We start from the raw sequence: 15,311 nt of genomic DNA, 5'->3' as shown, positions 1-15,311 counted from the left end.
GGATGGACTGGACGACTCTGTAATGACAAAATGCACAATAGTATGTAGTTAAATATTCTTTTGCACGAGTTCTTGCAATTACGAGTCTAAATGTGTATGTCAGACCTGCTGTGGATCCACAACAGCAGCCACTATTGATTAACTTTCTATAATATTTGCAAAATAAGTTATTCTTTTCCTTATATTTGTCAACAAATGAACGGATTTCACCATTGTTTTCTAAGGAATTTGACCGACATTTTTTAAGGTCTACCATACCGCACTTCAACAGAGGCTGTCATGAGATATTCATGTAGCTCTTTTGTTATTAACACTCATGATTGTTTAAGAATTGTATTTCATAACATAAAATGACAGATATCGGTCGTTTTATTTCTTCAAGAGAAGTATCTCTTTATATTTACCCCAGGCGAAAAAATGACCATTAAACACAACAACACAGTAAGTGAGACCGCAGATAAATCTTTCCCGCATTATATTTGGATTGTAATTGCCATCATCGTTGTCACCACTGGTATTGTTTTTAGTGCCGCTGTCATAATGATTGTCCGAAAAAGGCGAACAGTCCAACGGTAAGCTTGAAAGTGTTACGCGTTTACTCATATATGTTTCCGATCCAAACAAAATAGAGATGCATTATGTCGATCGTAAAAGAGAAATATAATGATTATCTGAGAGATTACAAAGATTTTTTTCCATCCTCTTAATTAGCATTATGAGAATTCTATTAAGCGATATAATGTGTCTGTTCTGTAAAACTACATGTGGAAGTTATACAATACAACATAAAAAGAATTATTACACCTCACGTATTATTCAGGTACTGTGATTGGCTGAGCCTCACTCACGTGATATAGAACAAAAAGTGATAGAACATGGCTAAGGTGATATAGCCCTGTCGCGTGCGCTGATATAGCCCTGTCGCGTGCAGTGATATAGCCCGCTACCACGTTCTGGAATACCGCGCGTACTTTCTGCGCGTACAACATCGTCGCGTACATTTGCTTGGTATTTTCTGTAAAGCAATGGCTTTTGAAAAGGCACAAGAAATTAGCTCGACCTGAAGTACAGAACAAAGTTTAGTACATTTAACGAGAAAAGCTTGAACAACATTGTGTTCGTTTTTAGACGTTAATTCAACTTCATGTAGCATTGCGATCGAGCAACAAATAGAACGTTTCACTGTGGCGAGTCTCGATCGACACTTGACTGCATTCTGAGCAAATTTTCGAAAACAAGTGTTTGTTCGGTGTAATAAAATTAATAACACACGCTAGCACGGGCAAGATCACGATTTGTTGCCTGCCCTCGGGCTGGTGCTCATGACGGTAATATTGATGATACCCTCGCCTTCGGCTCGGGCATCATCAATATTACCGTCATGAGCACCATCCCTTGGGCGGGCAACAAATCGTGATCTTGCCCTTGCTGGCGTGTGTTATTATTTAACTTCTGCATGCTATCTTTAAATCAACGGAGTAATGTATTAACAAGATTGGTTTCTCAATCTCAGTATGCAATCTCTCGATATGTATGTTTTTCATATATGTGTACTTATAAGATGACGAGGTTATTTGTAACTTATTTTGATTTATAAATGACAACGGTTTGTGGAACGCAGAATTGACATTCTATTGCCCATCAATGAAGTGGGGAACTGCAAGGTGATATGCTGCAAGGGATACGGCTTAGGCCCGAATTATTTCATCAGCACTCATATGGTCTAACCTTGCACACCATAATGAAAATGAATGGAAAGGGACACTCTGCTCTAAAGTAGTTAGGGCAAAGTTGTTTTTATACAGCGATTTGCTCATTGTGATATAAGTCAATCCAGCACTCAATAATTGCTTTTGTCACATGAACTATCTGTCCCAAATTTCCCCCGATGTGATGCATACAAACACACATAAGAAATATGTCATGTTGCATGGCTGGTTTGACATGTTTATAATCGTCCGGTATATGTACATTGTTCATGGTGGTCGTTGCTGTCCTGGCTACTCGTACACTGTCCAGTAATAGCACACATACTGAAGAGTGGCGCATCATTATCGGATGGTTTAGTCACGATATGTCAACAGTGGTATAATAACTATAAACATCGGCTGTTCATAAAGATATGGTCAATCGCAGTCACTCATGCTGGATTTCTCACTGAAGTCAGTACGTCAGAGTCTCAGAGCGTCTATATTGCTGTGTCTAGGCGCGAGTGCCAAGAGTAAAGTAAAGAAGTACGAAGAAGTGCCAGCAAAGGAGTGCACTTCTGTTGAGAAAGCGTACAACTGAAATCATTTCGAAAACCTGCATATTGTCATGACTTTGGTATGCATCTACAGTTAACCAAAGACGAGTACTAGTCGGCAAAGCAAAGTAGAAGAGGGTCGCTCCAATTTAAGTGCCATGTAAAATAGGAAGAAACGATCTGTCAACATAGAGCATGGAGGTCCAGATTAGACGTCCGGTCATTGCCAATGACCTAAGCAGTTGTTCAAATAATATCTCCGTGAAAGGAAAATAAAACGGTCAATTCAAAGATAGAAAAATAAACAACCCAGGTATTAAATTGTCAGTCAACTAAACCTGGACCCAAGTTCATATTATCCAATCAACAACAAAGGAAAGAATGATTATCGTACAATTTGAGTTGCAGTTGATGTTGAGGTTTATTTCACTACACACTAATGATGATTAAAAGTCTACAATACTAGCCGGCAATACTGTTTAAACATTCAGAAACTCTAGACACGCCCCTATCCAAGTTCGTATCAATTACAGTGTTCACTCAATAGACACTCTCCAGAATTGTTCAGGGTTCAGAGTCCACGTCGCTCCTGTTGCTACGGTTACCAATTCCGTGATGTAACCTCTTCCAGTTCGGGTGGGATACTGATTCACACAAAACGTCCTCCAGACAGTTCTCCTTTGGGATTAACTCATTAGCAGTCCAAACGCTTCCGTCAATGGGTTGGTATGTCGGGAAACTAGAAGTTCATAAGCCATGCAAAAAGAGAAGAGCACTTACAAGTTACATAAGCTCTTTGAGTCAGCAGATCGTGATATCAGCTGGATCTTAATCCATGGCATGGCAATGCCATTCTAGTCACTTTATGTCAAGGTGAACAAGTTCATTTTCTGTTGAACTATTGGTATTCAGGAATCAAAACAAAAAGTACAAAACTACTAAACAAATCAATCTATTGCTGTGGAAGCTTGAGATTCAGAATGGCTCACAGTCCAATCGGGAAAGCACATGGCCTCTCCAATTTGCCTCACAATGGGTGTGGTCTCAAACTTCAAAAAATACACCATGAAAACACGTTACAAATTCAGTATTGCAACAAATGTGAAAACCTACCTAGAAGTTCATAAGCCATGCAAAAAGACCAACCACGTCGTCTTGGTTACTGGCAAGAAGAACTAATTCCCTTAGACCGAGTCTCTGCCCGCACAAGCCACCACTCCACGCAGTATCTGTCTGTTCGCAGTTCATTGTGGGTGATAACGGCAATCAAGGAATTCCATCTGATTACTTACTGTCAGATGGGATGGAAGATCAAATCACGTGACTTACTTCGTAACCGGGGTTACACAAATAAACAACACGAGATTAGTCGCACGATTCATCACGTTTACGGTTACTGTCGGTCAGAATCATTGTTAGTCATTAAACCCTAATCCAAAAGTCTGAAATACTACGCAATCGTTGGGCGATATTACAAATCCTTATTAACCCTGCTCTATGTCATCCAGTCGGTCCTACTTTCAGCCTTGAGACAGTTGACCGCTTTTAATTATTTTGAAGCGTTTGCTTATCATTACAAAGCACTGCGCATACTAATGTTCAATACAACTTTTAATTGGCATCAACCTTCATAGACAGCACGAAAATAATACATAAAATAAGTTCTTATAATTGATTGTAGATTGATTGGTGTTATGAGCTACTGTAGATTATGATAAGGGATGTATTCAGTAACGACATATCTTCCTTTTTAACACGTAATTTGGAAGCCAGCGACACTTGAATGTTAGGGAAAAACATTACAATATCGTCTGGCAAAGTTTATTCAAACTGAAGTCAGTACATCAAAGTCTCAGAGTAAAACATCTGTAGTTTTTGATGACCTTGTTTGATGTCCTTTCTTAGCATATAAGCAGTACGTACTCCATTAGCCTAGTTTGGGAAGGTTGGCTCACCGAGAAATTGAAAATGGCGATTGAGAGTGTCCAGAAAAGAGCACTTAGAATTATCTTGCCTTTCACTCACTATGACGATGCTTTAAAATGTTTGGGCATTGTGAGTTTAGAAGACAGGCGTAAACAAATTTGTAGAAAATTTCGGTCTGAAGTAACAAATGAACACCACAAGCTACATCACTTAGTGCCAAATATCCATTCACATGGTTACGAGACCCGACATAAGAATAGATAACCTTTAAATGTAGGACAACACGAATGGAAAATAGCCCCATTGTACATTGTATTAGATTGAACAATCAGTCATCATGATTTTGTAATGCTCAGTCTTCTTATTCAACAACGCATTTATCTCTCTGCATCAGTCAGCGTTTTTAGATGTAATACTTTGTTTTATTTTATTTTACTCTGTCAGTGTTTTTACACGCAATAATTTATTTTATTTTATATCATTCAGTCAGTGTTTTCTAGATGTAATACTTCTTTTTATTTCCCTGTAACTCATACTTTTTGACCGTCGGTCACCTTTTGAGTGCTTACAATAAACCATTATTATAAGGCTACATGCCTGTTTTGCGACTCTTTTTAGCGCATCGATGATGATTTGACTTCACTTTTGATATACGTTGGATTGTACAGTTTATATGCAATTGACCCTTCAAATGTATCAAAAGATGCAACTCACACCTTACTAATATTGGTGTTTGTAATGCAATTAAACTACTCAAAGTGCTCTGAATTGTGTCAAACGCAAGAAGTTGGTATTTCTGCTGCCTATGAATGACACTATGGCAGAAACTAGAGACTTGTTTGCAGCATGACGGTTGTAAAGCTTAAGGTACAACGTCTGACGGATGACATTAAAACTGGTTGTCAAAAGTGGCAAAAGACAAGTATCTTCATTGTCAAATCAGAAAACCATGCCTGCAATGATAAAGATATTCATAGAAGGCCTCTGCTACACCCACTTGCAGTCATCTGAGTGACTAAGTTGGTGCAAAGATAAACAAGACAGATGACTCAGGTTGGCTCAAAGACGACCAAACAAGTCACTTTTATGCGAGTGCAAATGCATTCTCAGCAAATTCGCCTCGAATAATTGAAGCTCATTTATTGTGGTTGATTGGCAAATGATAAAATGACCATTGATGTTGTATGGAAAGATACAGTTCATTATCATTTAATTTAAATGGATGGTTTGACAATTTATGTGGATGGAAATGTGAATTCCATGACCTCTCAAACAGACCAAAACACACACAACTTTGTGTCAAAGATGCTGGATAAATTAAGATACGGTGTAATGTTTTACAAAATCATTATAGCGGCAATGTGGGATAAAATCCTTCCATTAGAGGTAAGATTTTTCCAGCTCAGAAAACAAGCAATGAAAACCCTGCGGCCAATACAACCTGACCAAACACAACAAAATAGATCTCAAGAATGCTTGGTGGATTAAGATACGACTCAATGTTTTTGTGGCATCCATTTGTGTGGCCATAGTTGATATTGGGTGGTCATTTTGGCTTTCAATGAAATATTTCACACTTAGGGACGGACCATAGATCTTGGGAGGGGGAGGGGTGGTGGTCAAAAACAGAAAAAAAAATTTCAGAGCAGAAAGTTAGGGAAAGAAAATCTTCAAACTAGTTTGCAACATATAAAAAAAATAAATAAGAAGACAAAGGCGTAAAAAAAAATATGCAAAAGTCTTTAAAATTTTGATGTTTTTTTAGATTTTACCGACAGAAAGCAACTTTCTGTATTTTTTAGTACATCCTCCAGGCACATTTTTAATTTTAATTTATACATTTAGAGTGACTGTATCGCTTATACTGGAAGTTGTGATTATCTTATCTTTTCAGGACTTTTTGTATTCTGATCACTTGAAACTTATGAAATTATAGAGCCTGTTTTCTACTTGTTTCATGCGTACAAACCAAGCAGGTACACTAGGTAAAACATTGAAACTATGGTATGGTTGTCAAGACAGAAAGTTGTATTTGCCTTTTAAGATCAAGGTAAACAGATGCAGGCCACATCAGTTTCATTTTTTTCACAGCATTTTATTACAATGATGAATGCAAGAATGGTTGAACAAGTAGAAACACGTCAATAATGATAAAACAACATATCAAGTCATTATGTATTATTTTGCTTTTAAAAAGGCATTTTCAATTCTTTTTTCTCAAAAACAGCCTCAAAAAACAACAGCAACACATGTTTTAACATTCAACAATATACTACGTAGAATGCCATCTATCCAACAAATCCCAACACAAAAACACACAAAAGGGTTGAACTTTGAAAGTTTCTCGATAGCAAATACTGAATAAATCTGCATGAATAATCGTTTTTGTTTTGCAAATTCCAAAGAAATTGGACAAGCCCTTTCAGAGAATACAGATTTTTGACCATGAATGGCATAAATTGCCCTAAAAAGACAAATATTGAAATTTCACAACATCTATACACATCCAATCAATTTGGACATGCTGCTACAGAGAAACAGATGTTTTGATCAAAAAAGGGCAACAATTACAAATATGCAAATTTAACTATATTATTTAGTTTATTTTAGCTTCTCAGCTTGTAAAAATCAATTGTAAATCATGAGATATGCATGATGTTTGGTGGGGTGAATGTAGGCATTTCACCACGCAGTAGAAAAGGAAGCCAGGAAACCAAAATAGTCAATTTTCAAAACTATAGGAAGCTACTGAGGAGCAAGAAGACCATGTTTTAGAGGAAGATGTGTAATCCAAAAAAAATGCTCCCAAAGTGCCACCAAATAACACCATTTTTATCTCTATTTTTCAAAAGTTCCAACAGCAGGGGGGGACACCCCCTCCTGACCACCCCCGCAAAAATACTCCCCAAGTGCCACCAAATAACACCATTTTAATCTCTATTTTTCAAAGCTCCCAACGGCAGGAGGGGGACACCCCCTCCTGACCACCCCCCGCAAAAAATACTCCCCAAGTGCCACCAAATAACACCATTTTAATCTGTATTTTTCAAAAGCTCCAGCAGCAGCAGGGGGACACCCCTCTCCTGACACCCCCCTCCCCGTGACCGCTTGCGTGACCGCTTGTGGTGCTTGGCACAACTTTGCCCATTTTATCTTCAGACAGCGACGAACTAAAAAAAATTATAATCTGAAAATTTACTCTGAAAAAAAATTTGCACAGCTAATCTAAATTAGAAAAAAAGAAATTCAGAAATTTACAATAGTAAAAAAAATCACAATTTCATTGTGACCACCCCCCCTCCCAAGGTCTAAGGGTCCCTCCCTTATTATAACGAAAGAAACTTAGCCTTCAGCCTTACCTTACTGTATTAGTCTCTAGGATGCAATTTCAGCTAAGATATACCTTGATATATGTTGTGGAAACAAGCTTAGCAGCTATCTTGGATTGTAAGCATCAATTTCAGACTTTCATGGTTGATTTTTAGCAAATAAAACGAAGATACCAGTTTTTGACCCGTAAAACATGCCGAAAGACACCAAAATCAGTGGCATAGTGTATTAGTGGCATAGATATGACTCCTTACACACTGAAACAAGTATTTGGATTTTTTATGCACATTTATGCAAATTAAGGGTTGAACATGTCAGCCAATGAAAGATATGAATTGCTTGACCCAATATACCTGGCAAAGGAGACCAAAATGACTCCAACACCTTCTCATTGAGCTGAGTTATGATATTTTACCTGTTTTTGGATGTCGTTTTGGCAGCCATCTTGGCTTTTTTATGCAAACTAAGGGTTGTACATATCAGCTAATGAAAGACATGAGTTCCTCAACCCCATTTACCTGGCAAAGGAGACCACAATGACTCCAACAGCTTCTCATTGAGCTGAGATATGATATTTTACCTGTTTTTGGATGTCGTTTTGGCAGCCATCTTGGCTTTTTTATGCAAATTAAGGGTTGTACATATAAGGCAATGGAAGATATGAGTTCCTCAACCCCATTTACCCGGCAAAGGAGACCACAATGACTCCAACAGCTTCTCATTGAGCTGAGATATGGCATTTTACCTGTTTTGGAGGTGATTTTGGCAGCCATCTTGGATTGTTATGCAAATTAAGAGTTGCACATGTTGGGCAATGAAAGAAATGAATTCCTTGGCCCTGTTTACCTGGCAAATGACACCAAAATCACTTTGATAACATTTCATAGAGCTGAGATATTACCACTTACATGTTTTGGCGGCCATCTTGGCGGCCATCTTGGCGGCCATCTTGAATATATTAAAATGCCCAAAGGTGCCAGGGCGGCATCATGCAGATCCTGATTCAGTAGGCTTTGAAGATACAGAAGCCACCGAGAACCATTGTAGGGCTGAAAATTTTGGGTTTTGTGTTTCGGCACCAGACTATATTCCCATAACGTTACTTCATATTCTCTACCAAATCTTTCACTTGCTGCCAAACGTCAGCCATGCCACAGCTCGAGATAATGATTGGCAGATTTATCCAGGAGGTATCGTGTCCACGGTATTTAACTTTTTAAATCGACCGAAATTATGATTGAAAATGCTCTGATTTGCTTATTTGTTTTGCATATGACCTTGCAACGCTCAGCCATTTTTGCAAGGTGCAAACAAAATATTGTTTTCCCGCTTCTTTGATAAAAACAAGAGGGCTATTAATGTAATAAATATAGAATCCCATGGAATTGTCCTGCTTTTGACAACAACGTAGGAGAGTGTATTTCATGGAACTGCACAAGTTCTCGCTTAATGGGTTCTGTTCTACGCGTCGAAAACAATAGTATACGATGTCAAACACAGAAAAAATGTCACGGGATTATATGTAAGAATAATAGAGATGCTTATCTTTTTTATTATTGGCCCTGACGTTGCAGATTACAGTATATCGATGAATATAGAATAAATTCAGTAATTCGAGCAAGAAAAATCAGGACTTACACAACCGGATTTGCGCAATTACTGATGTTAAAATAACGACACCCTTCGCCATGTTGTCCAACATTAATCCATCCCATCTGATCATGACAAGAGTACACAACATCAGTGCTATAACTGATGTGTTTGTATATATTAAAAACTGAAAGTGCAATTGGCCATTCAATAATGAATTCAAGGCTACATTTATGTACAACAATTTTAAACTGTTGTTAGTTTCAAAGTCTAGCAGTTTTTAATCTTTAGCATTTTGACGTTCCTACCAAGTTCTTTGCAAAGAACTTTCGAAGTAATACTTGACAACATTTTCCCATAAAGGTTATCATGAATTAAAACTTTCAGCGTCACCTTCCTACTTAATAAAGTAATAATGTTTATCTTACCTTACTGGTTTTCAATATTTTTTTGACCTGTATGTACAAGATATCAGGTCCCGAATTCCACCTTTGAAATTTCCGATTTCTCTTCTTAGAATGTTGCCTAACATCTTTGTCGAAAATGATATTTAAGTCAGTAAGCAAACAGCTTTATTTCATGCTTTCATTAATAGGAATCCTGAATACTGCGAAGCTACAGACATATATGGTGAGTATTATTTTATAGAGAGACATTGATGTTTCTTATTGGAATGTACCAGGCAACATGCAATATATGCACCACAAGTGACCTAATATATCAATCTATCAATCAATCTGGAGAATTTATAAAGCGCCAGCATCCACTACGAAGTAGTGTTCAATGGCGCCGTACAAAGTTATGGCATGGTGTCAGTAGGCTCTTTCGAAGAGATGGGTCTTGATGTTCTTCTTGAAATTGTCCAAACTGGAAGACTGCCGTATTTCTAAGGCAAATTATTCCAGTTAAGTGGAGCAGCACGCGAGAAGGCACGTAATATATCAATCTATATCACGTTTTACACACCCAAAACGAGTTGCTACGAAATACATAAACAGATACAACAATGATGACGTTGATCTTAGTTAGTTGATTCTCTAAACTCGGCAGTTATAGTATTGAAGTATAAAAAAGTCAAATAGGTGAGATACAATACCTGATCACATCATTGCCGAACATTTAACATCTTATTCCAACCACTTCAAATATTATTTTCTTTATTTTCTACTTTAAATGACGTAATTCTCTGGCCCTTCCAGAACACAGAGCATATAGAAATAGCAAAGGGTACGAAAACACCTGTTGTTCTCCCATTATCTACATGGGAGTTTTTCAACATTTGCGAGATTTAACGCACTCACAATATCAGATGCTTGATACATCTAGTATAGAATACTGCAATTCTCGTGAATTGCATGTGAGGGAAACAGAAAGGAGTGGTAATAAGGTGTTACTTCATATAAGAAGTATGTGGTACTATCATACCGTGTTATTCTCTGTACGTGACATCCTATATTTGAATTAATTGCCAATATCGTCTCCACTTAACAACATGATTAACTATATAGTTACGACTGACAGACATTTGCAGACCATTTCGTAACTAATTGTAATTGCCCTTAGTTGACGGAGCAGTCTTTATTATTTTGGTCTGAAATACAAGTCAATGTTAACAGTTTCCAGTAAATATTATACTGTTATTTTCTGCCCAGTTAATATGGTGTCACAAGTAACCAAGAAGGACTTTCCGAAGTAACGTTACTTGTCAAAGATGAGATTAAAAGCTCCTCAAATTATATTCAACATGCACAGCCTCTAAAATTTAGTATGATAGCAATAGTTCACTCGAAATATAAGGGGTGAATAGTTGGTGTAGAAAACGTCAATTTGATATTCATGATAAACTTTATTTATTTTAATTTGACCTAACACTTTCAACTTAAGTATAATGTGGAAGAAAATGAAAAGTAATCAACATCATAAGCAAAATTAAATTACTCCTATCCAAATGTAAGAGCTTTGTTGTCAAATACAATTGTCGTTTTTTTATACAGTAATCAAGAAAAAAAAATGCAAAATGTGACCTAACAAGAGTTGTGGTATTTTTATGAAATATTGGAAATCGAAGAAAAAGGAAACCGAGACATTTGGTGATTTGCGTGAATTCTGCATACATTTAGGCTACTTTCTCACGCAACTTACGAACGTTTTGCATGCTGAAAGGTGAACCCAGCCGATATTTTGATCCTGACCTGGTTACACATTAATGAAAGTCCGCTGTTTCATTGCGTGCACATTTTAGGGGCATTTCATTGTTCGATACGATTCTCTTCCTCCGGTCATGTTAATTTACGACTATTGATTAATGCATGATTTCAGATCTCCAACAAGACAGAGGTACCTCTTACAATGAAAATAGGAATGCAACACATAAAGAAGATTATCAAGAACTACGTGACTTCACGTACTCTGAATATCAAAAGCTCGATTTATCAGACACTCAGTTTTAAAGTAGTTAGTGCGGAAAGTCAATGGAGTGATATTTTGTAAATAAATTGTAAATCAATACATTGAAGATGTTGGTTTAGTGAATTTCCCTTGGTATAGAAAACTTTGGTGTCTTTGAAAGACATATCCATAAGAATTTGAATTTGAATTTGAAAATTATCTTTACATCTTCAGAGTTTGTTTTACTGCATTCCTTCAAGGCGACGTTTTATGTGTCTCGCTTTAAGGTAGAATGCGCCTCGGGATCAAGTATTCGAACACTCAAATTTCTACATCTCCTTTCTGACGTGCCACTTATGAGGGCTCATTTTGAAGCTCTTGACAATTATATTTCATCGGTAATTCGCCACTTTGCCTTACAGAATAACTAGTTTCGGGGTATTTGTACTTTTACACGTAGCTTAGTAATAAATATATTATTTTGTAATTCCGCTTTGAAAATTGTGTTTTTTGATATTTTATTTATTTGCGAACTTTAAGTTAACAATATTTGTGGATATTCAAGACTTTTGTAAGTTTGGATTTATCTGTATTATGTTTAATTTGCTTGCATCATTTAGCAGGAATATTTATTACTGAATAGACCAACTTTTGTGTTTTAGCTGACAATGTTTTCTTGATGTATTCTTCGATAGGAGAAGATCACGCCGGAGTTTAGAAACTCAAAGGAGGGGTAGTGTGCTGTTTCTGGGTGTGTAATTGTCTTTTTATGATTTATGATGTCCTAATTACTTAGTGCATTTTAATTGTCATATTTATGTTTTAATTACAGAAACGTGTGGCGAACTCGTCTTGAGACATACACATAGGGCTCCAATTTGTATTGGCCTTGGTTTGACTTTAAACCATAGCAGAACTTTGCCGGCAGGTAACATTGAGTCAGAATCCCTTACAGGGCCCAAGAATAGTTTCCTATTACTGGGGCCGGCGACCAACTTTCCTTGGCAACATTAATACACGGGGTAAAACCATGTGTGGACTATATTCGCAACACAAGAGCAAGAAGCATTGTCTCATTTGTGGCGAGGGCGGGATTATACTCCGATTTTGAAGAAGAAATAGTACACAAACAACACTATGTGTGAAGGTTAGCCTGATATTGTGTGCTCGGTAATTCTTGTTTGAGACAAGTCATAAAGAACAAATGTTCACACATTTACATCCTGCAAAGACCATACTGTAAATAGCGGACGCTAGACGCATCTTTACGCGTTCAAAATGTAGATGACGGTGTTCAAATGTGAACGGCTAGTGTTCATATTGTTAACACTAGTGTTCGTATTATTATCAATGGTCACTGCATGAAAAACCTATAATTCAGATAAATTCACATTAATAAGTTACCTGTATTGTAGTTTAAAAACTATCTACTGTTGATTGACCAATCAGAGTGCTCAATTCAGGGTGTTTTATTTACTCATAAAGCCTTGGTCACCAAATTCCAAAAACGAATGACAGCGCCGTAGTAAAGTACTGTCCAATCACAAGTGAACATGTCATATTCTGTAGACATCTGGTACATTTTAATATTCAAATTTGGTAACACAGCGGAAACCAGCTGAAAAACAAAATCTGCTGTGCCCTAGGGCATTTATAGAATGTTTCATTACATTGGAAGGCTATTTCACAAATAAAAGTTTTAATTCATATCCTAAACATGTTACATTGACAAAGGGGACGGTTGACGTAAACACTTTGAAAACGAAAATATATCAGTTAGGGGCGATAGTTTTTAAGTCGGATAAAACCCTCGTACTCGGGCTCTTCTGGTATATAAAGTCCAACCCTACGATAAAATGTCTCGGCCTGCGGCTCGACATTTTATCGTTGGGTTGGACTTTATATACCAGAAGAGCCCTCGTACTCAGCTTTATCCTAATACACGTTATTCCACTCTCCGCCTCGTGCCCATTGTTCTAACCATGCTCTCAAATTTCCATAACCGAATATTTTATTATATACCACCTGGCTTTCTTTTGTTTAAAAAGTGTCCGATTTACAAGTTCTTTTGTTTAAAAGTGTCCGATTTACTAGTAAATCGGACAGTTCTTTTGTTCAAAACTGTCAAGTTTACTAGTAAATCGGACACTTTTAAACAAAAGAACTTGCAAATGGACACTTTTTAAACAAAAGAAAGTCACGTGGCGACGAATAAAAAAAACAAATGCGAGACATTATACCAGAAGAAATTTATTTCACCATCAAGTACAGAGTAAAGACACTTTAAAAGACTCACCGGACTGAATTAATTTTGCACGACTGTACATCTCAAAATCAATTACAGGTCACCGTGAAATAATGGTATTGATTGCAAATATCACTTCTGTGTTAAGGTTATTGTTATCACAATCATTCGAAGCTGAAATTTAAGACTTCAAAGTCAGTTATCAACACTGAATGTAGAGGTTTCAGTCGCCTAAATCTAGCTACAGGCAAACACACACGCAGTACCACAGTCATTGTGGATCTACACGTATTTTTTGTACTTGCAGTTTCTGTTGCGCCTTTCTCTGACGTGGCTGTGTAGCTTGGTCTTCCGATTGTGGCCGTTAGCACTGGCGTGACAGGGGACTTTTCTTTTCCATCTTTGGCTTTGGTAGTTGAAGTGCACCGGATACAGCTTTCATTTGTACTTCATTCGCCATATCGATATACGTAGAGCGACTCGGCAATTGCGTGTATGCTGCTCAAAGTTTTCGACCCAAATGAGCAAAGCGTGACTCTAACGTCGATCTGCAAACACCTTTTCACTTCATTCAACCAACCAATCAATCAAACATAATTCATACACTTCAAATCAAACCAGGTGCGCAACCCACGTCATCGTACTACAATAGCAACACATGTCAACTTTGTTTTATCCAATCAATCATGGGTTAGTTTTTATACTTTCGTTCAACAAGGTGTCAAAACGCGTCAATGTTTTCCTGCCAAAGTTTCAACTTGCACTGCACTAAAATTACAAATAAAAACTTTCGGCGTGCAAACAAGGCTCTAAAACTCGGCAAATTCGTGGTATAACACGGTCAGCGAACTCGTAGTCGGCGGTTTACGGAATTTAACGGTACAGTTTGCCATAAAACTCCTCGGCCCTGCGGGCCTCGGAGTTTTACTGGCAAACTGTACCGTTAAATTCCGTAAACCGCCTCCTACTCGTCCGCTTACCTATAGTAAATTCACATTAATTCACATGAATACAGGCTTGCTGAATACAAAAAATGGATTCTTGACTGTATTCATCTGCATATGCACTATTCAGCTAAAATACAGGCAATAATCCATGCTAATACAGTAAGTATTATAGGGTTTTTTATGCAGTGGGTGTTCTAAAACCAGAACACGGGGTATAACAACCATCTCCCTCAATTGTTAAAAAACTCAGCATTAAAGAAATTTCATAATACTGCTTATCAATTAACAATCTTTATTGTTTTTTACTTTACTATGGCTATATAAAATTTACTACTGCCTCGCTGTCCAGCAAACGTACACGGATTACGATGAAACGAATTTCCCACTAAGTGAAAAATATCTCCTGTCTAAAATTGCTGAAAGCTTGTTGTTTCTAGAAAAGGAAGTATACAAAATAATTTTACACGTTCATTACCGGTTGAAATTTTGAAATTTTGAAAAGAAAATCAGATAACCATTATGAACGTTTTAATTTTAACATTGGCCTGCAAGAGACATTCTACTCCTTAACACTTGGTATTCAAGTTTAGTGCCTTTTCTTATCCCGTCATGCATCAAAACGGAAGTTGCGACATTTTTT

General features: G+C 37.2%; 1 long non-coding RNA gene across 1 annotated transcript; it reads left to right on the top strand.

The window, feature by feature from the left end:
• The first annotated feature begins 496 nt into the window (after nucleotides 1-496).
• On the top strand, nucleotides 497-11,517 carry LOC139124990 (uncharacterized). Its single transcript, XR_011550117.1, has 3 exons — nucleotides 497-572; nucleotides 9,687-9,721; nucleotides 11,411-11,517. It is a non-coding gene; the product is annotated as an uncharacterized lncRNA (long non-coding RNA).
• Nucleotides 11,518-15,311: the final 3,794 nt, after the last annotated feature.

This window comes from Ptychodera flava (assembly GCF_041260155.1).
Source record: "Ptychodera flava strain L36383 chromosome 23 unlocalized genomic scaffold, AS_Pfla_20210202 Scaffold_24__1_contigs__length_23054250_pilon, whole genome shotgun sequence".
Taxonomy (NCBI): domain Eukaryota; kingdom Metazoa; phylum Hemichordata; class Enteropneusta; family Ptychoderidae; genus Ptychodera; species Ptychodera flava.
This window is presented reverse-complemented; position numbering and strand designations above follow the sequence as displayed.